Here is a 27,688-nt window from a genome sequence, read left to right on the forward strand (position 1 = left end):
TCTACACATGTGACAGAGCAATCTTGGCTTTTGGTAAAGCAGTAGACCAAGCAGTAGGTGAGCGAATAGCCACCTCATGCTGCAAGAGCAGCAAAAAGGAAAATAAAAGAATGCTGATTGTAATTAGCCTCCATCTGTAGCGTGCCGTTCAATCCTGTCTCTTAATTGACTGAGCACAACTGGAATATTTCATTTAATTTTCAAAACTGTGTGCTTTCATTAGGGGCATTTTGATATGGCATAATTACACTGTTGTTGAAAAATAATCATATATTAGATTCTAGTAATTATGGAAAACGAATAAACGTCTAAAAATAAAAATAATTGTAACACGTCCAGGGCATTTACACTGATGCGGAGTTTCACAATAATTCTTCATTCACACGCTGTCAGCAACTGAAAGCGAAATCCTGGAACTGCTGCTTGTGTTCACTTCCCCACACATTCATTTCAAATAAATATTACGTCTAGACCAACACCGCCACAAATCGGATGCGTCCCTTTAGGAGAAGCGTACATGTGGAGACGACTCTGGACGGCTGACGAGTAAGCGCACACGGTCTCCGGCAGCGGTTCAGCTCGAGCCGGCTTCCCTAGCCAGCCTGGCACTGGTGGGAAAACCCGGCGGCTCTGTCAGGCACTCCAGCCTGTTCGCTAGGCCTCCGTGTCCATAGGCTCGGCACGGCTGAGAGATGAACAGGTGCCCGCGTTCACTCTCTCGTGATGCCGCTCTTGGTAACAGATAGCGCAGAGTCGCGATTTAGACGGCAACTAATCAAATCTGTATTTATTCCTACGCCACACCACCCCCCAATGGACCCTCTTCCTTTAGAAACCAAGTACCACACTGTATGGCCAGGAGCGGAGGCAAACATTTTACAATTATTACTGTTGCGGCAAAAGCATGCCTTGTTTGTATTCAGTGTAATTAAATTAATGTATTAAAAAACATCCACTCACACTCGCAGATACAAAAGAGGGAAACCCATAAATGCGCCTACAGTCAACAAAAAGTCAGAGCGCCGTAACACAATTGGCTGACAACACTTGCCCATGTGAGGGATGGCGTCTGGCGAGGTTCCCCACTCTTTGCTGCTTTTAATTACTTTACTTATTATTGTTGTTGTAGCAAACAGAGGCAGAACTCATTACACAACCATAAATGGGAAAAGCTGAATGAGTGGCTCCAGGGCCTGCAGAAAGGACTCGAAATTCACTTTACACAGACACACACGCAGAGAGAGAGGGAGAGAGAGGGAGAGAGAGGGAGAGAGAGAGAGAGAGAGGGAGAGAGAGAGAGAGAGAGAGAGAGAGAGAGGGAGAGAGAGGGAGAGAGAGGGAGAGAGAGGGAAAAAAGCGGGCCTGTTACAACAAATTATTTAAAACGTGGAGTCTGGATCTGCGCAGGGGTGGAGTGTGAGACCGCTTCTCTTCCTCCACAGTGGGGCCGTGGGCCGTCCTCTGCTGGCTGCGTTTTTGGTTTTAAATTCACAAGTCCGCTCGTCAGCTTTGAGAAAATAAAGGATGGAACTTCCCGGAGCTGGAACAGGAACACAACCACCCCGCACTGATGCACCTCTCCTGCCGAGGCTGCATGGTGGCAGGTGCTCACGAGAGGAGATGGGCACCTCTGAATGTTTGTCACCACGGAAAGCATTAGGAGCTACGCCTTAGCAGTGCGAGGGTGCGCTATATAGTATTTGTCTTATTCAGTAGCACGTCCAATTACAGACCATGTGTCAGGGGGATGCGATGAAGAAAGAAGAAAAAAACATCCCTGACAACACTCGCGAATTACAGCAGATTTCAAGGCCAATTTGAGGGCTAATTTGTTGGCAAGTCAAACAGCCTCGGTGCACAGTAGCTTGATTAAGTTAGCCCTGTTCAAATGACGGCGTATCTGATAGATAAGTTGGGCAGGAGCAGGCAGAAAAGCAAACGCGAGAGGCGACGAGGCCCAGAGAGCAAACAGCTACTAAGCTCCACGAGTTAATCAGCGCTGAGCTAGCGTGTTCATACCGCAGATGAGCCAGCACTACACAATCACTATACGAGCACAGCCCGGGCAGTGCACCAGTCCACGATCCAGGTGAGACGCTGGCCGCAAAGAATGCTTTAGTGACTGTGAAGGCGTATGAAGTCTCTCTCTCTCTCTCTCTCTCTCTCACACACACACACACACACACACACCATCCACTGGGAGCAAGCTGGCAACAATTAAAAAGCCCAGCTGCTTGTCTAGCACGAGCAGATCTTTATGACACGACTGTCGTTCCCCGAAGCTATCAGGTAAACAGAACAGGATGAATCTCTGAATGAAAGCACGAAGGGAGGATGTGGGGGCAGAATCACGGTAACAAATGCACCGAGGCTTAACGTCAGTCTGTTTACAATGCAACTCCCGACATAGGCCTGCAGGAAAGCTAATTCACACAAGCTTAGCCCAGTATAATAGGACGTGTCAAGAGCATACAATGACACGCAGTGGATCGTGTGGGGGGACGACGAAGACTGTGCACATGCCCAGATAAAACGCATCACAGATTGTTTTAGGAAGTTGTCAATGCAGACAAAAGCATAAAAAAGCCCCCACGAAGTCATCTGTTTCAGATTTTACTTAGGTATTTATGAGGGTACTGTGTAAGTGTTTACGGACCAAGGAGTAACGCCTTGTTTAAGTCTTGTTTATGCGGGCGCTCATCGTGCATTGTGTTCAAAGAAGTGAAACAGCACAGACTACACATGAGACTCTTAGACTGTCACAACACAATTCTCCAGGCATACAGCATAAGATAACAACTGGTTTTACGTATACTGCAGCTATAAGAGGAAACAGCCATTGTCTGGCCTTCTGCAGATAAACCTATACATAGATGCACCAACACAAAACATCACGGAATATGCATCACAGCTTCCTTCTCTTGCTGGCCTCCAGTCTTTACAGAGCGTATTGCTGTGATATCTCAAGCAGTGTGGCTGAATTTGCACTGATGTGCGACAGGTTTGGTGTGTGTCAATACAACCTCTTCAAAAAAAAAAAAAAAAAAAAAAAAAAAAAAGGCACTATTAACCTGCCACTGTTAACCTGCCACTGTTAACTACTGCACACCAAGCCATGTTCAGAATAGCCTGGCCAGATGCACCGTGACACATGAAGGAACGTGCGGCACTTCAGAAGACCTTCCGTCAACACACAAGGAGCTTTTGAGGAATCCATCGGAGCTCAGCTGCGTTCGGAGTTCTTGTACTTCATCTGAGGCCAGGATAGCTCCAGGATAACTCCCAGGAATATGCTGGGCTAACTGCGGGCTAACACCAGGCTAGCTAAAGGCACGAGCCAGGAGTGCACACGGCGGGACCGTGGGGACTGGGGAACAGGAGTGGTCTGCGTAGGCGGCGCCGTCCTCGCCCGGATCGAGCAGGACCGCTGCGTGGAGGAGATGCTTCACTGGCTGAACAGTGGGAGGAGGGTGATGCAATAGGGCGTAAATCAGTCAACAGGGTCAATGACACAATCATCTGCAACTCAGGAGAAACAAGGGCTTACGGTGTCAAACAAAGATGATGTTTTCCCCCCCAAATGCACAAACAGAAGTTAAAACCTTTAAAGAAAGACAGATGAAATTTGAAAGATAAACCCTTCTAACCTTCCAGAGTAGAGGACCCAACCCCCCCCCGGGGTTTGAGAGTGTCTAAAGAAGAGCAGGCAGAGTGGTCAGTCTGTGCTGCCATTTTCAATTAGGGGGTTGTCTCGGAATGACCCCCATGTATGGTGAGCTGGCAGACAGGCTGGCGTTAGCTTTAGCGGCTAATGCACGGGGCTGCACTTCACTGGGGCCAGTCAGACGACGTGACCTTGCTAGCCTCACATTAGCGCCGTTATCTTTGGGAGTGGGCGGGGGGGGGGGGGGGGGGGGGGGGGGGTGGACAGATAGGACCGGAGTGGGAGGTGAAGGCGGGGCGGAGCAGAAATAGATCACTTAGGGGAACAAAGTGTAATTAATGGGTGGACGGAGATAAGAGGACCCTGGCTGCTATCTGGGAATGTGCTAATGGCGTTCACACACACTCAGCACGAGCAGGGGATGACCCTTTAGTGAGTGTGTGCAAATGTGTGTGTGTGTGTGTGTGTGCGCGCTTGGAGAGTAAGCGTGTACTCCACGTAAATGTGTGAGGCTACAAGAGGGAGTTTGTACTTAGTGTACAATTAAGATGACCATGGGTTTTTCACATGAGTGTTGCTGGTGCTTCCATGTATGTTAGGGGTGTGTGTGTGTGTGTGTGTGTGTGTGTATTATGCATGCTTGTATGAATGCAATCATTGGCTTTTCCCCCAAATAACACACGCTGTTAACACTTTTGCCACACTTTTGTTGTAGCAAGCCAACACCTCATCAGCCAGTTGAGTGTCCCTAGTTCCATTATCATGGCTTCTTCAGACTCAGACAGGTTTCTCTTCAGTGTGGGCTCATGACCAGGCCTCATACTGGCACTGTGTACACAGGCCTACACACCATTGGTCTAAACTGTGAAAGGACACCTTCAGGACAGGCCATTAGGGATTCAGGACAGGACATTGGGATTTCAAGACTGCCCGTTAGGATTTCAGAACTGCCCGTTAGGATTTCAGGTCAGCCCGTTAGGGCTTCTCCTCTGCTATTTTTTTCACACCTTTGGTCATGACAGCGTATTCTACCACTGCATCAAGCCACCAGGCGATGAGAGACCACTCGGCTCTGGGACGGGGACGTCCCTGTTTATTTGGTGCGGGAGTGCTAAAAGGAAGCGTGGCGGTTGGCCAGGGGTCACACGGCGGTGATAGAGAGGACGCTAATTGACGGGAACTTCCGAAAAACTCTTGTCTGCGTAGCTCCCTGCGTCAGGACCCCTGGGCAGGGAGCCGACCGACCGGGGGTGGGGGGTGGGGGGGGCCTCCAGAACAGGGCCGGGCCCCTGTGCTCCGGGAGGTTGTTTAAAGTGGATTTCCCCCGTTTGTTTCAGGACAGACGGCGGGAGCAGGGCACAGGGGCAAAGGTACGGGATTCCCCTGGCTCCCGCACAGTGAAGAATGACGAGGTCGGACAGACATGGACGCAGATAAGACGGAGTTATTCATTTGGTTCTGAGATAAGAAATTAGACTTCAGATTATATTGTCTCGTACAGATGTGGAAGTGTGTCTGCTCCGCTTGCTTCTATGACTTATAAAGTAAAGCAGATCTTCATTAGGCAGGTTATTTGCACTCACAAAAACCCCTGTGTTACCTTACCGTCCTACAGACGTAAACATTATGTACAGCTTCGGAATGAATTACACGAATAAGGTGATTTTCCCCCATATTCTGTCGTTCTGGAAGTCTCTCTGACCTGAGTTTGACCCCAAATAAGTCCAGCTGTGCTATGATAGCAGCATGCAGCCAGGATGAGGCTGCAATCCGTCAGGCACTGAAGCAAGAGAGAGAGAGAGAGAGAGAGAGAGAGAGAGAGAGAGAGAGAGAGAGACCGGTCAGAAGAGAGAGAGAGAGAGATTGTGCAGAGGTGAGAGAGAGAGAGAGATTGTTCAGAGGAGAAAGAGAGAGTCTGTTCAGAAGAGACAGAGAGTCTGCTTAGAGGAGATGGAGAGAGAGAGAGAGAGAGAGAGAGAGAGAGAGAGAGTCTGATCAGAGGAGAGATGGAGTCTGCTTAGAGGAGAGGAATGTGGAAGCTTGTGTGGTCTAAGATGTGCTTGGGACTCGGACCCTCCAGACAGCAACAGAGAGAGAGAGAGAGAGAGAGAGAGAGAGAGAGCCCATTATACTGAGAGTATGTACGTGCAGATGCCATTCTAATGTGTATATATGTACAGTACAATAATCACTTATTTAAAATACACAACAGTCTAAATAAGAATAAAAACAGGTACCAGAATTCCTCCTAAGAAAAAGGAAGAGAAAATGTGCGTCCTGCTAAAACTAGTGGCCAGGTGGCCAGTTTCTGATCGCTGACGGAAAGTTAGTCCAACATAATGAGCATGGGCTGTAGGCTCAGTGCAAACAGCCCACCCAAACAAAGCCTCACAAACAAACAAGCAACAAAAGCTGGCATCTAAAAGCGCCTCATTTTCTTGCATAAACAAAGCGTAGGAGGAGTTGCCCTCCCGATAGGCCGCCTCGGCCCCCCGCGCTATGCACTTTTCACGCCGCAGGCGTCCGAGGCTGAAGAATCCTGCCTCTGTGTCTCCGCGAAAGAGCAGAGAGCTCTCCGTTCCCTGTATCGTCTTCCCTCCTCTCGGTCCGGACGGGCCGAAATGTGGAAAGGACCGGAGAGAAGGCGCGTGGCCGTGCGAAGGGAGGATAATTTAGTGGAGGTGTGTCCGTGGCAAGGTCCCCTCACTTCCATGGCCACGCTGACCTCAAAAAGAGACACAATCTGTCCTTGCTTGGGGGCAAAAATACAAACACGCGTGCCCGCACGCGCACCCTGCCTCGAACGAGTCCGCAGAGCTTTACGACAGCGTCAGCCGACATCCGCACATGTAGGACACGCAGATGCGCCATCTCGCCGCGAATCTGTGGACAAGCACCATTAATCAAAACTACAGCAGGGTTCACGGCTTGGGACGTGTGTGTGTGTGTGTGTGTGTGTGTGAATGCGGGGGTTAGGGACAGAAGACTCTCTCAATCCTGCTCTATCGAGCGGAGAGGTGAGAGCCAGTGAGAGAGAAGTGACAAATAGAATAAAATGATCGATACGTTCTCACCTGACGGGGGCGGGGGGGGGGGGGGGGGGTTGGGGGTCTTAAAGAAGAGCAAACTTTCACCCTGCAGCGTGTCATATCAATCACGGCATGTAAACCCGCACGGCTGCGTCCGCTTCCCCCCAACCCGACCCCGAACCCACGTGTGCCGCGAGCCCCGGCCGGAGCCGCCTGCGCAGGTCAGACCAGGTGCGAGCACGCCTCTGATGAGCTACCGTATGCGTGCGACCGTGAGAACGAGACGCGCAACAAAAGGGGGAGAGAGAGAGAGGAGGAGAAAGATGCGTGAGGAAGTGTTTTCAGTACAAGAGCAGAGAAACGAGGTGAGACAGACAAACAGTTTCACCACGCGGACGCAAAAGACAAACGTGGCCCCTGAACAGGACGCGACACCTCCTACTGAACGAAGATGCACGCGCGCTTGCGCAGGAAATGAGCAGCCAGGCGCTCGCATCAGACAACGGCAGAAGCACCGCTGCTTTAGACAGACTCCAGTGTGTGTGTGCCAGTCCACGCCTTCCTTACAGACTCGGCAACCAGTTAAGTGAAAGAGTGTTAATCACGTTTCCTGCCGCGCCGATGAACACCACGGGCCTGTCGGTGTGTCTCTCTGGGCTGTAGCGCTTTAGTGGTCAAGAGTAAAGCTGGCATCTGTCAGAATGGTGTCAAGTTACATGCAAAACATCGCACGGAAAATACAGATTTATGACACAGAGGAGGAATGAGGGAGAGAGAAATGGAAAGAAACAAATGCAGAGATGGTGGTTAAAGTGTGGCTGAAGCCCCCCCCCATCATAATTTAACTGCGGAAAAAGTCTCCCTTCGTTCTGTTTACTATGTAGAATTTATACTGGTGAGTTCAAACGTGGCGGTTCCTGCACTCAGCTGCTAAGTGATATGATACAATTTCATGTTTTATGAGTGCCAGCACCTCTTCTCTTGCCACAGGAATGAAAAAAAAAACCCAAAAACGACCAATGTAATTTTGCAATCTGAAACCCAGTACCACCATTGCATACTCCCACCCCCTATGCATCCCTCGTGGCTTAAGCACCTCGTTAATCCCACTCTCTGCTGCAGGTTCCACAGCCATCAATCCTTCCCCAAAACGTCCCGAAAGCGCTCCAGTTTTATCACCGTGCGCTCTTGGTTATAGGCCTGCCAGCGCACTTTTAATCCCTGGTTTCCTGAACGTGTCATCACCGAGGTGCTTGCCTAGGGAGCCCGGGCCACAGCGCACGGGGCCACCCTGCGTTTACGCCACGCCTGGATTTTCCTTTGCGCGGTGTGTGTGGTGGGTGGCGCGGTGCTTGGAAACGCTCCTCGGAAGGCACCTGTGTGTGCGCGGTCAGAGGGCATGGACACACCACAGTCACGAAGCCAGACCAAAGCCACTAAGAGCCGCCTGCATTCGCAGTGGTTGGTTGACTTTGGGCTAAAAGTGCCATGTGTTTGCCGCTCGGAAAGAGACATGACATATTGTGGGCAAACTCAGGAGCCTTGCTCTTGGGTCCTCGGCCACAGAGGCAAGACGAATTACTTGCTGTGTCTCTCATGTAACGCGAGTGGTCAGCGGGTAGCAGTTGGACCAGGCTGGCAAAAATGCTGCATAGCCCCGTCTCTGAGTTCAGATCCAGTGTCTGGTCCGTTGCAGACGAGCCCTGAGTATTCCCTTCTGTGACCTGTCCTGCACAAGGATGGCCACGCTGGTCTCTGGAAAATGTCGCAGATGTTCATTCAACCTTCCGGAGAAATCTCTCTCCTTTCTTGCCCTCCCTCACCCGCTCCGATGACCCAAATCATGCGTTCATTCTTTTTCTCCTTTTCTACTTTGTGCATTAATTCGTAACGTGCTCTCCCAACACACCGTTGGCGCGCGAGCACCTACTTCTTGCGCCATCTCGGAGAGGAACGGCGATCTTTCTCCATCAGCCTTGTCTTGTGTATTTTTTTTGATCTGATGGGAATGCTTTCATTCTCTAGGAGGTAGCATGCCCGGAAGACCGAGTGAGCATTACGATACTACTACAGACAGCGTCTCTCTCTCTCTCTTTTTTTTTACTACAACTGCACTTGGAAGTGCAAAAAGCAACGACACGTCTTGCCACTATAGTTTCACAAGAATCTTTTTTTTCCAGCCCCGCCTAAACTTATCGATAACTTATCGTTTTAACGAGCTCCTCACACAGCCATGACAAAAGCAGGATGATGAAGGCTGCTTCGGTGAAATGTTTATTTCCTGCCACCTTCAATAAGCTCTCACCCCGATCGCTGTAAGTACATTACGACGCAATTAGCGAAGAAGGCTTTTAAACGCGGATTAGGGTGAAAGAGCTCAGGAGAAAAACAGAAGGAGTAAGAAGTTGAGTTAATAGTGGAGAATGGTGTTACTCATTGTCCTGTGCTATTATTACTTCAGTTGTGAGTGCAGGATATCAGTGTGTGTGTGTGTGTGTGTGTGTGTGTGTGTGTGTGTGTGTGTGTGTAGTAGCTCGCAGGAGCAGAGCCCCACACGATCATCTGTACTTTCCCGGTTGATTTACGGAGTGCACTCTAGCCTCCCTATCATAACTAAGGGAGAAATGGAGTCATCTAATGGCAGGTGGAAGAAGAGTCAAAGCTAAATAAAAGTTTATAAATGTTAGCTCGTAATAGCAAAGTATTGATTTCTTCTGTCTTCTTTATGGAGGTCTGGATTGGACTTGATGGCCAGGAGAAAGCAGAGAGTGAATTTTTAGATATAATGGTAGGGTGAAGCTTTTATAGGAAAGAGCATAACGGCACCGTGTGTGTGTGTGTGTGTGTGTGTGTGTGTGAGATTTTCCATCTCTGTTCTTTGAGCAGGCATAGGGAGAATGTGAGACTAAAACATAACGGATTCATTCTCGCTCATACTGAGCCACAACACCACACTGACTACACAACACGACGTTCACTTATCTCAGTCTGATTACTTTAGCTGATCTGAACGATGGCGCTTTAACTGGGAAAGAGTCTTAGTGCACGCTGAGCCATGACTACTGTCTAAACACAAGGCCTAGACTTTTTTTCCTGTGCGTGCGTTTTCTGCTTTTCATTTTAAACAAGGACGAAAGGAGACTGACTTGAGGGATAAAGTCGCGATGAACACCGAAATTCCTCAGAAGGACAACCAAATGGTTGAGCGTACAAGCGGGAAGAGAGAAGCAGAGTGAGAGGACTGGCAGGGAGAACAGGAGTGAAAATCCTCACGACCTTCCTGATGGGGTTTAGAACACCGGCTAATTACAGCTCTTCATCTGGTGTTTACAAAAGAGTGGAGGAACAGAGAGAGAGAGAGGAAGAGAGGAAGAGGAGGAGGAAGAGAGGGGCAGGAGATTAACTGGGAAACTATAAATCCACTTAATATCTACTCTGTACCTGGATATATTTGCCACAGCCCTGTGAAAGTGCGCATTTAAACCTCATTTAAATGTTTGAATGTTGTCTTAAGCCAGCTGAGGTGCCCACATCCATCTCACATGCTTTCAGCCCACAAATCTCCCAGTGACCATTCCCAAAGAATGACAGACAAAAAGGAAAGAGGTATGGAGAGAGAGAGAGAGAAAGAGAGAGAGAGAGAGAGAGAGAGTGGAAGAGAGAGAGAGAGAGAGAGAGAGAGAGAGAGTGGAAGCGAGAGAGAGAGAGAGAGAGAGAGTGGAAGAGAGAGAGAGAGTGGAAGAGAGAGAGAGTGGAAGCGAGAGAGAGAGAGAGAGAGAGAGAGAGAGAGAGAGAGAGAGAGAGAGGAAAGGAGGCAAAGAACACGATGCGGGTGAAAACCCTGAAATCTGATGGAGCGTCACATAAACAAAAAAAGTGCCATGACAAGCAGGTAACCTAATCACGCACCCCCTCCGCCTGGTATGTGACCATGTGCGGGCACTAGCGTGTGTTTTTATGCACGTGTGCGTGTGTGCGCGCGTGAAGCTGCCCCAGCACGTCCGTGTGAGTCTTTGAGTGGTGCCTCTGGAGCCCTCCTGTGTCCCGGGCCATGGGCCCGCAGGTGTTGGCCAGGCGCACCTGTGCACTGACGCGGGGTGAGGAGCTGTCATCGGCGGCCCCGCCCCCGCCGACCCTAGAGCGCACCTGTGCCTTTCAGGGACAGCCCGCTGTCACGGACGGCAGACAGCTTGGGCCAACGCCGGTGTAGAGCGGCGGTCAAAACCAGGTAAGAAGGAGAGAGTCAGAGAGAAGAGAGGGAAGAGGGGAAAGAGAGAGAGAGAGAGAGAGAGAGAGAGAGAGAGAGAGAGAGAGAGAGAGAGACACAGAGGAAGGCGTAGGGAATGAGACAGAGAGAGGGATAACCGAGTCTTGGGTGGCTCTGCACCGGCCTGCACGGATACCAGATTTACTCCGCATGCTCGCCTGAGCAATTCCCAAAGCCAATCACTGCCACACATGGGAACCTGGAAGCCTTCCTGAACACAGCACAGGCGAGGGGGTGGGGCGGGGCGGGGCAGGGCGGACATGTGCCTAACACACATCTGATGGGTCTGTGTTATGCCCGGAGACTATGACTACGGAGCGACGGTGAGTATGGAAAAAGGCCGCAGCTCCGTTCTGGCGGCCGGGCCGCTGCCCGGATCTCTGACCCTGCTTTCTCTCATACCCTCACACTGTGTGCCCATCCTGACGTTCCTTCAACTCCGCAGACCCTGGCACGGCGCGCACGGCCGGGGCTAAAAAAAGGTCCCGGCGAGAGGGACAGACCCAGAGTCGGCATTACCCAGCTAATCCCATTAAAGCAGCCGCCATGCCAAGAGCCGAGGTCGGCCAGAGTAGCACGTCACTCACTCACACCTTTGGCACCAGACAGGGACCCGGCTGGTGGGAAGGGAGTCGCCTGACTGCCGTACCTGGCTGGGGAGGGGGGGGGGGGGGGGGGGGGGAGCCGGGTTGCTTGGGTCACGCGGCAGGTGCTGGGTGGGGGTGGGGTGGGGGTATCGGGAAGGGCGAGCTAGGCTGCTTGCCCTTGCTCTGTGTGAGGGGACGAGCTTAACGTGTTTACAGCAGATTGCATCAGCGTGCTGGCGGTTAAAATCCACCTCCCGCCCTGCCGGGGTCAGACGCAGTGTGAAGGGACACCAGGAGGGGCCCGCGTGTCAGTCAAGGAGACGCGGCGCGAGAAACACACACGGGCGGACACGCAGGCGCGCACAATCGAACACTAGCAATTACTGGGTGCGGTGAAGGCACATGCACTCACAACCTCTGAGTCGTAAGTGGTTACAAAACTGACGCAAACGTCTACACACACACACACACAATCACACTCCATCACACCCCCTTAAGGTGTCCCTTCCATTAAGTGCAGTTTCAGCGGGTCACATCAAATCAGGCACCGTGCCATCACCGCAGAGCCGAAGCCACTCGGGCGAACGCCGTACCCCACCCCCCAGCGGGCGCACCTCAGGGACAGGACACCGGCCGGGCCACAAGCAAGGGACCAGCCAGGCGCGAGTAATTGCATTAGCGATGCAGGTAACACATCCCCCTCTCCCAGGGCAAAGGGGTGCTCTATCTGATGGGCCTTGTCCTCGACTGGTCCTTAATCAGAGGCGGCCCTTAAATGAAGTGTGCTACCCTGAGCCGCGCTGCGGGGTTACTAGTCCATAAGAAAAGTAGATTTGCTTTAGTGTAGTACAGCCTAATCTGATCCGGAGCAGTTGCGGCTAATGGATGGGTCTGGGTGAGGGGGAGTTGAAAGTTGACGGACACCCCTTAGCACGTGCCAGCCTTGGTTGTGGAACAGTCAGGAACAGCTTGGTAAAGGATACCACGCTAAACCGGCATCGGCGGGACTGCGCGATAGGGACTGCCAGGGCTCCAAGCAGCGGAGAGAAAACGATCCGCGTCGCGGGGACCGATGACGTGCGCCGGGCGTGAAAAATAAGATGGTGTCACAGACCGTCCGGTGGGGAGGAGCTGTTCCGAGCCCCGCGACCAATTAAACAAGCTCCCCTCTTCCATTCTCCTCCTTTCCTCGCGTCAGGTCAGGGTCCGGAAAGAGGGGCGCAAGGACGAAATCCCGGCGTTCCGTTGAGTGAGGCGACTATGAGCCAGATGGCCCACATCTTAACGCGCGGATGTGTTGCCGGTTTTCTGAGCTTCCTCGGATCCCAGCGCCGGATTCTGTTCTTACCTCAGTGTCCCATCGGGAAAAAACCACATCTTACTACCCAAACAAACTGGTCAACTTGAGCACGATACAGCTGTCCATACTGAAATGGTGAATGGCCAAACTGAAACAGGCAGCTCTCAGATGACAGATGACAGACAGGGATGGGGCGAGGGAATCCTGCGTGACAGGGCGGTTATAAGCCCGAAGAAAGAGAAGCCCAAAACTATCTGATCAATCAGTCTGATCAGTTCTCCTCAGGTCTCCAGGAAGTCATTACCAGGACAAGGTAAGGTGAGGTCTGACTGACAGCCTGAACTCAATCACGTATAAAGGAACAATGAGAAACATATTAGAATGCTCTCCTGCACACTGGTAAACACACACACACACACACACACACACACACCTCAGCTCCCTAAATTTCTCTAACATGCAAATATTTGGCTGTGAGGCTTTAATAACCCTGGTCTGTAGAACCTGCGAGAATTTCATGTCAAATAAGTAATACGTAGTCGGGGTGAGGCACAAGGCGAGGAGAGTGTAATCCACCTTCAGTGGAGTTCACACATGCCAGAGAGCCAGGCGCTTTGGCAGGGCAGATGAAGATATCAAAGTGGGGTAGAAAAAGCAGACTCTGCATGCTGAGCAGGCCTGGGAGGAGGGAGAGAGAGAGAGAGGGAGAGAGAGAGAGAGGGACAGACAGATGGAGGGAGAGAGAGAAGGCAGTGAGAAGGAAAGGAAAGTGAGAGAGAGTGGTAGTGGGATGGAGAGAGAGAAAGAGGGAGAGAGATGGGGAGAGGAAGAGAAGTAGAGAGAGAGGGAAAAGAGGAAGAGAATGAGAGAGCAATGCAGACAGAGCAAGTGAAAGAGAGAAAGTATAAGAGTAAGAGCAGGATTCAAAGAAAGCAGGAGAGAGAAAAAAGAAAGAAAAATGTATAAAGAGAGAGAGGGAGAGAGAGAGAGAGAGAGGGAGTGAGAGAGAGAGGGAGAGAGAGGGAGAGAGAGAGAGGGGGGAGTGAGATAGAGAGAGAGAGAGAGAGAGAGAGAGGGAGAGAGAGAGAGAGAGAGAGAGAGAGAGAGAGAGGGAGAGAGAGAGAGAGAGAGAGAGAGAGAAAGAGAGAGAGAGAGAGAGAGAGAGAAGCAGGAGTGAGTCTCTGGTTGCTCTCTCTGTGTCTTCCCATGCACACAGGGCTGGAATGCAGGGTGTGGTTTAAAGGCACCCAGGGACTCCTACCCACTCTCTCCTCTCTCCTTCTGTTCTTCCAACAGGCCCAAAGAACTTCTGCCTGTGCTCCGTGTGCACAGAAGGGACTCGCTGATAGTGTACCAGCCCAAAGTAAGCGCCAAGCCCGTCGCCATGTGATCAATTTTTAATTCCACTCCTGGTTTTTCATGTTTGTCAGGGCTGTCAGGAGCCGAGTCCACCGGGGGAAGGTGAGGTGGGAGCGACCGCAGACGTCCTTTACTCTTTTAACACGCGCACACACTAACACACGCACGCGCACAAAACACGGTGGCTTTGGTTAAGCTACATTACAGCTATCAACAATCAGCTATCAACAATCAGACCCTAACACACACACACACTGGCACTGTGACACACACACACACACAAGGGACCAAATATCACAACATTCATGGAGCAGCAGAACATGGAACTTGCAGGGCTCCCATGTCCTTACATGCTGCAGCCGGATGAGGCAGGTGATGGATTAAGCTGTTCGTCCAATCAAAGATGAGTTTAACAGGTCAAAGTGCACACACGGGAGTGTCTGGGATAGAGGTGGGGCTATTACTACACATGGCAGAGTCACGTGGTGACGCATGTCGTCTTCTGGGCCCACACCAAAGGCACAAAACAAACAACACCGGATAATGCTAAGAAATGACCACTATAAACACACAGACGGCCAGTGCGCGCCTCCTTATCGGATTGGGTGGTGTGAAAAAAGACCAAAAAAAAAAAAGAAAAAAAAATAGCAAACCCTTGCTGCTGCAGCCACCATTAATGAGTTGTGACTTCCTGTCACGCCAACACCCCCCCCCAGAAGAGGAGGCGGTTTGCGGAAAGTCAATTTCCTGCGCGGCAGTGCCTGTCGTAATTGCACTGCAAGGCGGCTGGGTCTGCCGCCGCTGACATCGCCGGTGAAAACGAGCAGAAAATCTAAGTGTTCCATATCAGGGAATATTTTTACTCTGGCTAATGTGACTTAAATACCTTGTTCCACAGTCGAGTGGGCTGGCACCTGCTGCATGGGAACTGGCCAATTACTGCACAGTCGCTCTAATTTTCTGATTCAATTAGCATGCTTCAGAGCTTTGCCGTCTAATTGCAAACTACTTCACAGTTACCTCCCTGATTAATCGCTGCCCATCTGCGAGCCATCGGAAAACTTGGTGGAACAAATTTGTGTATTTTAGAATGCCGGGCGACTGTTGCGCCAGTGCCCACGAGGCCGTCTGAACCTCTGCGCTCCGCGGAGCCCCGGTGTGCCCCCGTAGAACACGGACTCTGATTGGGCAGCCAGTCGCAGCATTTCATGGTGATGCTGTCTCCATTAGAATGCAATGCACTAGAAGTAAAAAATAAATATAACTGGGATGAATTCACTTTCAGGACACGTGTTCCGCTGTCTTGGGCAAATTCATCTCCAAGATTTAATTAAATTTTTTTTTTTTTAAAAACCCTCACACGAACAAGGGAAACTAAGCCCTTAAATACTATCTAAGCTTGAGAACTAGTATTTAGGGGATATAAAAGCATATCACCTGTATGGGACATACAGCCTCTCTGTCACCTCTACACTCCTCAGGTCTCTGGTCGCTACGGTGACCAGTGATTACTAAGCTCTTTCTGGTGACATCCAGGCCGTCTAACGTGTAATGCCTGCAGATGATCAACCCAACGAGACGCGCACCTACATATGTACAGACAACGCACGTACACGCATCCAACCAACCACCCACCCACACACGCACACAGAAGGGGCCGTGGTGTTTCTCCTGACCCCAGCCAACGACCTCCCCTCTTGCTAACGTGCACCTATTGACATTTTCAAGGACAAGGATACCGGGGTGTTTACACGACCTTTACGCTGCAATTACATCGGCTTTGCCCCCTCGCCTGGCATCCTGGCGGCGCGGGGTGCCCTGCAGCACGTGCGACCAGAGCAGAGCCTCTGCCCCGTAACCCAGCCCTAGAGACAAAGCACGGGGGCAAAGCAACCGTGAGCACGTTGCTTCTTCCCCCCAGCGCTCTGATAATGATGTATAAGCCGGCGGCTGCGAGAGAATATAATTCCGATATGTCAGATCTCTGATTTGGCCACAATTTGCATGGTTATAATAGCTTATCGACTGGCTCAAGGTTGCGGGAGGCCGTGGTCGGCCACGGTAATGACTGCACGCTGCCAGTTTATTCCAGACTGCTGGGGTTCAGTCACCCGGGCCCTTCTGTCAATATGCAATCTTGATAGCTCCATCTCCCTCTGAAAGTCTAGGCCGATGGTGACCACTCCCCCCCAGAAAACCCCTCCCCCACTGCCAGAAAGCCGAGCCCCCTCCCTTTAAATGGCTTCTGTATCATATAAACATTTCCCATAGAGATCAATACAGGTGCCATTCATTAACCCTGGAAAATGCGCAAAGCCACGTTCACATATTAGGTTCATCGATTGGCACATTTGAATGCAGCCAAATGTGAACTTCTGGGACTTTGTTTTTCTTTTTGGGAGGTCAGGGGAGGGCAAATACATGTTGCTGCAAAAATGGATCAAATACTTTGCACATCTCTGTTTATTAAGCAAATCATTTATTTTGCCTAATCAATACCATAACCAGGCACATTTGTACTGGACCAAAGACAAAACTGTGCTTTTAACAGGTTTTTCATAATTAAATCTCAAACATTAGTGCAAATAAATATTCAGACCTAACAAGTGTAGTTAACATGACTGTGAACTGACCACTCAGAGCTGTGAGGTCATGTTAGGTCGTTTTAGCAGTATCCACTGTTAGAATTCACACAGCTTTCAAGCAAAAGGAGGCCACTTTGCCCACCTACCAGCTAAACGGCACCCCAGCAAAGCCCACTTGTGATTGGCTGATGGCGTTTGTTATGGTTCTGGGGCAGAAGGTGCTCCATAGTTTTCCTTCTATTCTGTGTGTGTGTTCTCCTGTCTGCTTCTGATTACAATGGTAACCAAACAGCGGTGTGAGGCAGTCGGTCAACTAGTGTGTGTGGCTTCCTGACGCTCCCCTAATAGGTTACTGATGAAGCGTGCCTCAAACCTCTATGTCTATGCACACTCACACACACACACACACACACACTCATATAAACCTGCGCACGCACGCTCAAAAACACGCGTGCGCACACACATGCATATGGCATGTGTCCAGACACACTCACGTGCGCCCACTCATCCTCAAACACACATGGACACACACACATGCATACACACATACATGCACATGCAAACACGCACTCACGGACATGCACACACACGAGAATCTGAAGGAGAGAGAAGATACTGCACCAAAGCCAGATAGAGTGGGCAAACTCTTAACCTGTACACCCTCAACAGGCATGCACACACACACACGTATGCACTTTGCGTCATGGACACATTTTTGTGTTTATATAAACACATCTCTATCACACACGGAGTATCACAGATTACACAGAGCACACACACCCCACCCCCTTTCCCAAACAACAAATTGGTTTCTGCCAACAGTACAGTATGCAGCAAGCTAAGACAAGCAGTGGCCATACCTGACAGGAAACTGATCAAGCCCGCAAAAGAAGCGGTTAAGAAAAATAATTATTATCTGACCTTTGACTGTCTAACAAAACAATTCACATTATCAGTGCAGAGAGCTGACCTTAGACTTCTTTAAATGGGAGAGTATTGATTGCCTGCGCACTGCAGACAAACACCTCACACAGCATGTCTGGGACAGCTCACAGAGACAAGGGACAAGCTGGCTGAAAGCTTGAAGATCAGCAATTACACACACACACACACACACACACACACACACACACACACACACACACACACACACACACACACACACACACACACACACACACACACACACACACACACACACACACACACACCAACCTGTGAGAAGTTCACTGCATGAGCTGACAATGGACTGAACACGTCCCAGTGAATTAATCACAGCTGAACACAGGCCCAGTGTATAACTGAGGGCAGGTTCTGTGCCAGGACAGACAGACTCTGGGCTGGAAGATCCGTAAAGCTGATTTAACAAGCTTGTTATGAAAGAAAAATAAAACAAAGGTAAGATATTGCAGATGCTCACACGACTGATGCAGTAATGGCACGTTTCATTAGTATTTAGATGGAACCTTATTTTAGCACAAGCGAGAATTCATTAATTAATAGTCACTACAATAGCAGCAATAATAATGTATAGTTTATATTTTAAAGCTTGCCTTGGTAACCCTACCTTACATCAAGCCTTAAGATAAATTATCATTTCAAACATTTCTAATGGGAAATATAAATTCAATTTAAGTGCGTGAACACTTAACACTTAGAACACTTAAATTCAATTCCGTCTTTTCTCTTTCATGAACAGTACTGTTTCTCATGAATAGCACTGCTCTGTATCTATTAGTGACTGTCTGGTCTCTCCCACTATTTATGGCTTTCATTTGACAAATTAATTCCAAAATGAAGTCTTATGAAGATATTATGATTTGGGGTGTGTGTGTGTGGGGGGGGGGGGGGGGGGGAAGAGAGACAAAAAGGGGAATATCACAGAAAATGGCAGTAAAGCGAAGGGATGGACATGGGTCACAGGGTCAGGCTGAAGCTGAGGCTCTGTAGGCTACCACAGGCACTGAGCTGGAACTAAGTGAGACCAAGCAACCGCTCGCATGGAAACCAGCCAGAGCTCGGAGTTCATCAGGGGGCAATACCAAGCCCCCTCACATTCTGCTATCATGCTAACGCTTCCATCAAAGCTGAAACAGAGATCGAGTGAAAGAGCGAGAGATACTCCCAAAACACTCCTCGCCCACATATGTCCTCCACCCCCCCCACCCCACCCCCACCCCCACCCCCACACCGCAAGCGAGGGAAACAGAGAACCGTTTTCGTGACTGGGAGAACTTTGGCAGTTATGTTACTGCATACATTACACACATTTTAGCTGAACCTCTCCAAAAGAGAGGGGGGTTAAATAGAGGCACAATGGGGCCCGAGAACCGCCACTCTGGGCCGATGACGAGAGACAAAGGATGGCTGTCAGGCCAGCCAGACAGCTGTGAGCTGGGTGTCAAACTGCCTGCTCAGACCACCATCTGCTGACACCGCCAGATGACACACAAAACAGGATTACAGTAGCCAGGCAGAAGAAAAGATGATGACCCAAACACTGTAATATGGTTTTCTTGGGAAAACACAGCCTGGCCAGGATAAAGAGGCAGCAGGTTCCAGAGGTTAGGAGAGCCCAGAGGAAGCTGTGCACTAATCTACTACACAAATCAGACGCTCAACACTGAGTTGGGATTAGGATTAGGGGTGAGCGATCTAATAGGGTGTTTCAAAGCGCGCCCATGAAAATGACTGTACATGAATGGAGGAGCCATAAAGCCTATCTGAAAAGGGAAAAAAAAAGTTCCAAGCGGGTTCTATAACTTTGACGGACACGTTCATACGTCTCAGGGATGGGGGGGTACACCGGGTTTTGCCACACCATGGATATTATTTTTAGAAAAACAAAACAGACAGTTTTAAGGCTTATGTTTAACTGCCTTCAGTGATGGTGCAGGCAGGTTGATACTATATTTCCACATAACCCCCATGCTGGACACAACGCTTACACATCACCGCCCACATGAGCGGGAATATTAGAACACATGAAACTTTTTGCCACATTTGCCAAGTCAACCGCTAAACATTATTTTGGAAATATGCTCAACAACTGACTAGAGGATGAGTGGAGGGAACGCTAATCACAATCGAGGCTAAAGCAGACCTCAACGAAACATACCTCAGACCTCAACAAAGCATACCTCAGACGTCAACGAAACATACCTCAGACCTCAACGAAACATACCTCAGACCTCAACGAAACATACCTCAGACCTCAACGAAGCATACCTCAGACCTCAACAAAGCATACCTCAGACCTCAACAAAGCATACCTCAGACCTCAACGAAGCAAACCTTAGACTCAGTAAAGCAGACCTCAGCACTCAGACCTATACTGTGCACCTTATGACAACACAGAACATTAGCTAATGGTTATCTATTATCTATTTAATCAAATGAAAACAACACATTTGTAAGTATGAGAAGGCTACAAGAATAGCCTACATTTAAAAGTTAGCTCCAGCAGCAGCAGCAGTCAAACCGAAACATTTAGCAAGGTGCTAAAATGAGTAGAATTGCCAGCCCTACTTGAACAGGATTTGTCTTACATGGGGATGTGAGATACTGTATTTATTACCCACGTTCCTTTAGGAGGTGTTTTCTTGCCCAAGGCCCTCTGAGAGAAGCAGCACTTCTGCTAGGTCTAGGTACATTAATATGTAGCCTGCTGTTGTTTAAACCCAAGTTACTGTTAATAAAAGCACTTTTATTAAATATCAACATTTTGCACCGAAGATGCTTTGGATTCACAATAGCCCTAAATAGACTTAATGTTTAATTACAGAAATATTTAAATGCAGAAATTGTTTCTGTAATTAGTGAACCTACATATTACATGTCTATTTTGTGTGTGTGGCACTCTTATCTCTATAATTTACATTGGTACGGTAGAGAAATTACCTTACAGACATATGTTTGGAAACCCAAACCAATCTGAATAATACTGTATTCCGTTTTCTCTTCTTGAATTGGGGTGAAAGGTTGCATTACAGTAACTAAAACATAAAACAACAGTAATGATTTCTCTCTTTCCCAAGTACTTGAGTTCTTTAAAGCTGTTGATGAATGTAAATACCTTTACTTATGCTTTACGCTTGCACGGCTCTCAAGTGTACACATCCATTTGCACAATAAAAGAAGCACGAGATTCTCTACAAATATTTACATACTCTCATGTTTTGACTTTATAAGTTTATTATGGTTTATTATGATATATTACTTTTGAAGGGCATATAAAAGCTAATATATAATAGCAATCTTTTTTATTACTTTTTTGTATATGCCCATGTACTTATATATCCTACTTCTGTTATGACTGCCTGTCAAACATGATAATAATGCAAATAAACAACGAACAAAACACTAAATGAAACAAGCAGGGTGGTGCGGTCCGGTTGGACATGGAAAGCAGTTCAGAGGACAGGCATGCCTGGATGTAGAGGGTCAATTGTCAACTGTTTCATGGAGCCACGTCGTGGGGCCCCTCAAGAGGTGAGTATTGGGGCGCCTGAGCCACAGAGTCCCAGTCCAGCCGCTGCGTGTTCCACGGTGGCCAGCCGAGGCCCGGCCGGCATGTGACCAGGGGCAACGCCTGCAGGCCAAATGTCAGCGCAGATCTCCGCAAATCTCCCCAGGCATGGCCTGAGATTAAAGCCGCGGGGGAGAGCTTGCCCTTCAACCTCTCCCTGATAAGACCTTTGAAGTCTTTTGCTCTGACCTGGATTCGACTCCGTCTTACGTGACACTCGTAGAGATAATTAATGGCCGATAGCCGCCCGGCGCGATTCGTTCGGACGGTTTCTCAGGCTGGCGGGCGGCCAGCCGGCGCCAGGCTCACCAGTGCCAGCTGTGGGGTGAGGAGTCCCCGGAGGAGCCATGCCCGCTGAAGCCTTTATTTCCCAGTTCCCAAACGTCCACAGTTGGTTTGGGTAGACAAACGGACATCATCACCTGGGCTTTGTTTCCATGGCATTTTAAGGGGGCAGATCACGCCAAACGACAGGTTAAAAAGAATCACTGGCGTTAGCATGTCCATTAACCTGATTAGTTGTCCGTTATGCGTTAGAATGAGACAACTAGTCCCTCCAGAGACATAGGAGCCCAGAGGGCACTCCCTAGGGTAGAGGACACTACTCAATCCACTATAAGATCTATCAAATGCAGAGCGTCCGGCATGGACCTCATAGCATTTTTAGCTATGTTGAGCACTTGCCAAAACCTGACATTTCCAAGTAAGACCTTCCTGACAAATGTGCCCATGCCAGGAGTGATCTGGCTTGGACAGATAGAAGGAGCAGGAGACAAAGCATTCACATGGGGGTGTGTGTGTGTGTGTGTGGTGGGATGGGGATGGACAGCAACCCTCTGCTGATTAGATAAGTCCCATGTCCACTCAGGCACACGCAGAGCAGGCTGTGTTTCCTGCCTGCGGGCTGTGTTGCTCAGAGGGAGAGGTGATAAGGTGGGCCATTTTGGGGTCGCTGCGATTAGACGGCTACACGGGCCACATTCCTGCCTTCTCTGGCTGGAACACCGCGGCTTCGACATGTGCCGCGGAGGGCAGGTGTGCCCAACATGCAGGCACACACACACACACACACACACGCACACAAAAAAAAGAGAGAAATAGCATTTATAACACCCGTCTTCACATCTGTGAATCTTCCAGCGAGGCTGCATCCTCAAGGCTGTATCTTCACAAAGAGGCGTGGGCGAGAGGGAGGGGTCATTAGCATTGCGCGCACGTCGGACCAGGGCTCTTCACCATCGAGCCGCACTGGGCTGATAACCGAAGGGTGGCATCGGAGAGGAGCCACCTGGTGTGGCGGCAGGTCGAGCATGAGCCTGGGGGGGCGGGGGGTGTTGTTCAGGGGGCACTGGCATCACGGAGGGGCCAGCACGGCCTCTCTCATTACAGCCAGTCATCACCAGCACAAACAAACCTCACTTATTACCCCTCACCTCGGCGTTTTGGCGGCAGGAAGTCGAGCGCTAATTGCGATATTTCCCCTAATACCCAGCGCGCACGCGTGTCACGGGCTGTTTGCTTCCCGCCCCGTCCGTGCGTAATAAAGTTTTTATCTGTCAACCCGGCGCGTGGGCGTTGAGCCAAGGTCACTGCCGTGCACTCCAACATGCCGGTGAAGAATATTCACTCAACTTTGTTTACATATTTATATAAATAATATCCCACTTTGGGGGGGAGGGGCAGGGGCACACAAGTAAATATTTTAATTTCTAGGCTGATTATAAACTCAAGGACCTTCAAGGATGTTTCTTTCTTAATCATCTTCTGCAATTATGTACATTTCCTAATATATTCTCAAAGCATTCTTGTTTATTTTTCGCTTTCTTCCGTTTCCTCTAACAATGATATTAAATGTGCATTTCATTAAATTCTAATTGTAAAAAAAGAAAAAAGAGGAAACCCTGAGGAAAGGAGGGGCTGCTCTCACACACACACACACACACACACACACACACACACACACACACACACACACACGAAAACACATTTCAATTTAATGACTAAATGCTATCAGCAAGAAGAAAAAATAAAATCACAACATAACACAGAATGACACATCAGACCCTAATTAATTGATTAGTGTTCTCTAACAGAGTATTCTATTATGTGTATTATGGCTGCTTTGATAGTAATTATCATGACTCCCGCAGTTCTTCCAACCCTCGGCACAAGCAACTTCTCGCCCTCCCTTATCAAGAGCTGTCAAAGAAAAGCGCCCCATTAGTCTGCCAGTGTAATAAATTGGCTGCATGAAACACACTCATAGCCCATCGTGCGTGCGTGCATGTGGGAGAGAGACACACACACAGGGAAGACGGCTCTTGTGAGAGGGAGTGGAGTGGGGGTAGGGGAATATAATAAGAACTGAAAGAGTCCTGTCCTCTGATGAGGCCCTTGTCCGGGCACAGGGAACAGAGTGCCGGCAGGCGTCGTGCTCCGCGTGGCTCGCCACTCCTAAGTGAGCCGTTCGCTGACGGGCAGGAGGCCCCGCCCACACTGTGGCCTGTGCGGTAGAGACGCGCACCTGCTAATGCCACCGGAAGCTAAGTCGGGAGATCTCGGAGAACGGAAGCGGACAGGGGGTTAGTGTCGGCTGGAGGGGAGGGGAGGGGGCCACCGGACTGGAGGCCCCCTAACAAACGTGGCAGAGGAAAGACGACTCGAACTGGATGCCGCATTTTCTTCTTTTCTTCTTTTTTTCCATGGCGGACTTAACAAATCTGTAGCTCGGATCTGAAGAAGGCAATTGGAGCGAACCTTTCGCTTACCACTTCAAACGTGCAAGCGGCACAGCTGCACTCTTTCTGGTCATGTGCTTCGTGAGGCGACGGCAAAGCGACGCTATCGCGTGCCGCCGCCGATTCTCGGCGCGCTCTCTCTTCAGATCGCGCGCGCAGGCAGTGCCCAGGCAGTGTTTATATGTGCGACAGCTCCGTGAGCTTCAACAGGTTCGTGTTCACAGCTCCCCCAGAAGCCGTGAGCCTAATCCGCCCCCGTAGGCCAAAGCTTTACCGCTAATGCTATCGCTAGTGTCTCAAAGGACTCGCCACAGATCCGAGGTAATTCCCGGGGAGAAGAAGAGTAAACACTTTGATCACCCCCTTCCAGATTAACCCTCGCCTGTCCAGACAGCTTGTCCAGCCCTCAATCTGTTCTTCATCCCCCACACGAACACCGGGATGCACAGAGCAGCCGCACTTTTCTGTATTTTGAAATGGGGGTCAAACCCCCCCCCCCCGTGCGACGTCCATTGATTGCTCTGCCTCTTTAAGTTTAAGGTTTAACGCTGCTTCCATGACAACTAGGAGACACACCATATGGCTGGGACGCAGGTTTTGGCTCATGCCCCGCCCGCATGAGCACGGAGCCACGGGTCCAGGACATGTTCACAGGGTTAGGAGCAGGCCTGTTCTTAGCCAAGTCGAGGCCTATCCAGACTCTCGTGGCCTGGTGGTCACCCACTGACCAGTGTGTGAACCGTGCTAAGCACCGCGGGGACGGTTAAGTGGTAAACGGGGCATTATGGGAGGAGGGTGTGGGGGGAAGACGTGAGGCACTTAGTTCAGATTCAGTGGGGTTTGTAGGGCCTGTAATAGATACCACCAGAGATCTCTGAAGGACACAGCTTACCAAAAATGTTGGTCAGTTACAAGAAAGAAAGAAACATTGAAAGAATAAGATAAGAAAATGAAGGACACGGTAGTCCTGCTGTGTCATGTGTGGACGCTACAGGACGTAGAAATCAGTGAGGGCGTATTTTGCTGGACTGTCCCACCTGTCTCAGAGCCTGCGTCCTGTATTTACTACCCCAGGAGTAAAGCTTCCTGACTCGCTTCTCACACGAGTTGAACTCGTACATCAGGTGGTTAGACTGACATTGTCCTGGGGCTCAGAACTGCACACACACGTGTCGTCTATGACCATCTTAAAGCTGCATGTCGTTACTGACATCTTTGTGAATATTATGGGAAAAAAATCTACGCACGCACGCACACACACACACACACACACACACACGCACACACGCACGCACGCACGCACGCACGCACGCACGCACACACACACACACACACACACACACACACAAAAGCAATTGTGAATCTGGTGACCAACTGATGATCAACCTTAAAACTAGACATGATCATGATGGGTAAGCCCTGTGGAAAGAAAAAAAAAAACAACCACCCTCAAATTCAATAAAAAAAACCCCCAAATACATACATAAGCTTCACCTGACCTTCGATGTTGCTAAGCAACTAGTTTCCATTTAAAAGTTGTAATACAGTATTGAAATAAAGACGAGGGTGAGATTAACAGCGGAGATGTTATGAGATCACCAGAAACAACAAACAGGCAACATAAAGACCCAGCTGAGGCTACTCGTACATTAGTCTAGCAGAACGAGCCGGGCCTGTAGACTCATTAAACACACACACACAAACACGCACACACAGGGCTCTCATTCTCCATGCATGGGGCCACAGAGACACTGCATATCGATTTTTTTTTTTGTGCCATAAAAGGAGCAAACATTCCATTCATGGTTCGACACCTCTCACTTCCTTCTGAATGGAAGGAACACACACACACACACACGGCAGCTGGTGTCTACCGCTGGGGGAGGATCGTACCAACTGATGTGGTGGTGGTGGGGGGGGGGGGGGGTTAGGGGTCAATGCGAGACCCACTCTGTGATCTAGCCTTGACCATGGCAATGACTGGCAACAACAACTGATTTGGAGCCCACAGAGGGACAGGAGAGGCCGTGGAGTCATGTGTCACATGATCAGGCGATTAAAGAGGACAACCTTGAGATGAGAGAGCTGTACCTCGGACACCGCCGGCCCAAAGGAAGGAGAGAGCAGAAGAGCTGCCCCGCACGCTGGACCTACGCGCCGAACGCAGATCTCTCGCTTCTGCACAGCCATAGCAACTCTCAGATATCTCTCTCCCCATGGCTCCAATTTGACCACATCAGAAGTTTGACAAAAACTGGGGGGGGGGGGGGGGGGGGGGGGGGGGGGGGGGGTCGAGTAGAGGGACGAGAGAAGCGAAACGGAGAGCGAAAGAGAGAAAACACAAGGCGCGCGAGGCCGAGAGATAGAAAGGGAGCGTGAAGAAAGAGAGAGAGGGGGAGAGATATGACACGAAACACGACGACAGAACATCGCTCCTGCGTGGCACTCCTTTAAAACGGGGGGCTTCGTTAGGGAAAGCGGAATGGCAACTGGGTCAGGACTGCCACTCTTCCCACGTGCGGCAAACACTTAGGTCCCACCTTCCTCCTCCTCCTCCTCCTCCTCTTTTATAGATATGTACATATAAGGGGAACAGGGAATGAAGGCCTGGTCTTGTGATCTTCGCGAGGGGAGAGCGGCGGAGGGAAATTGCAGCCGGGCTGCGTGGAAAAAAAAAGACGGAAAAAAAAAAAAAAAAAAAAAAAACACCAACAAACTTTCTCTTCCGTGCCCACCCATGGGACCTGCGTCAGGAGCGCGAGACCGCGGGACAAAAATAACAGTGGGATGCTGCGCTCTGATACAACGTCAATATGTATATTTATGACAGGCAGGGCCTTCCCTCGTGGGCATGTGGGTAAAACAGGCAGAAGAAAGGTAGACGGGGTGTGTGAGGGTGCGTGAGGGTGTGTGTGTATGTGTGTGTGTGTTTCGGCGGGGGGTCTTCGGCTTCTCCTTAGTCAGCCCTTGCTGAATGTGCTCCCAGCACATGTACACACACCTGCCGGTCCCCTTGTTAAGGAGCTTACCTATATTACAATGTATGCCTGTCATTTAACCGATATACATTTACTGATATAACTAAAAACTAATGTACATTTCAGACCTTTTCTGAAAATGACCGAATATAATTAAACTTCATCGCTGCTGAAAGGAGAACTGAAGGATCAGTTCCGTTCATTTTCTGCTGAATTACAATCAAAACAAGGGAACCTCTTCCCTCGGGTTGAAGTGGAAGTGTCCGGGTTACAGCCTCGTTTTTAGGATCCTGGACATGCTGAGAGGAATGTGCTGACCTGAATTCTCACAGACCGCAGGACACGTTCAGATCGCCTGTCCCCATCGAAGCCATCCCTCACCCGGAGCCCCCTGCTCGGCACGTCAGCGAGGAAGAGAGTGATATTTCCTTCGATCTCGCGGATAAAGCTCGTGATCGCGGAAGACAAAAACAAGCGCTGGAAAAATAAGGCAAGGTCACCAGGTTGAGGCACTCTCCGTTTCCTAGGGAAGCGTGACCGAGGGCGCTGGCATGCACCAGGTGCACCTGAATGCTGGGCGTGGAGCGCTGATGAAGGCATGCCATGGTCAGCGACCCCGGGGGGGGCGTTCACAGGGGCAGGGGTACACGGCC

The 27,688-nt window shown here is 49.9% G+C and overlaps 1 protein-coding gene across 2 annotated transcripts in view; it reads right to left on the reverse strand.

The window, feature by feature from the left end:
* The window catches only part of fam172a (family with sequence similarity 172 member A), a 120,213-nt gene that overhangs the window by 5,317 nt on the left and 87,208 nt on the right, over positions 1-27,688 (reverse strand). The gene's annotated exons all lie outside the window — the stretch shown is intronic.

This window comes from Electrophorus electricus, chromosome 9 (assembly GCF_013358815.1).
Source record: "Electrophorus electricus isolate fEleEle1 chromosome 9, fEleEle1.pri, whole genome shotgun sequence".
NCBI lineage: Eukaryota > Metazoa > Chordata > Actinopteri > Gymnotiformes > Gymnotidae > Electrophorus > Electrophorus electricus.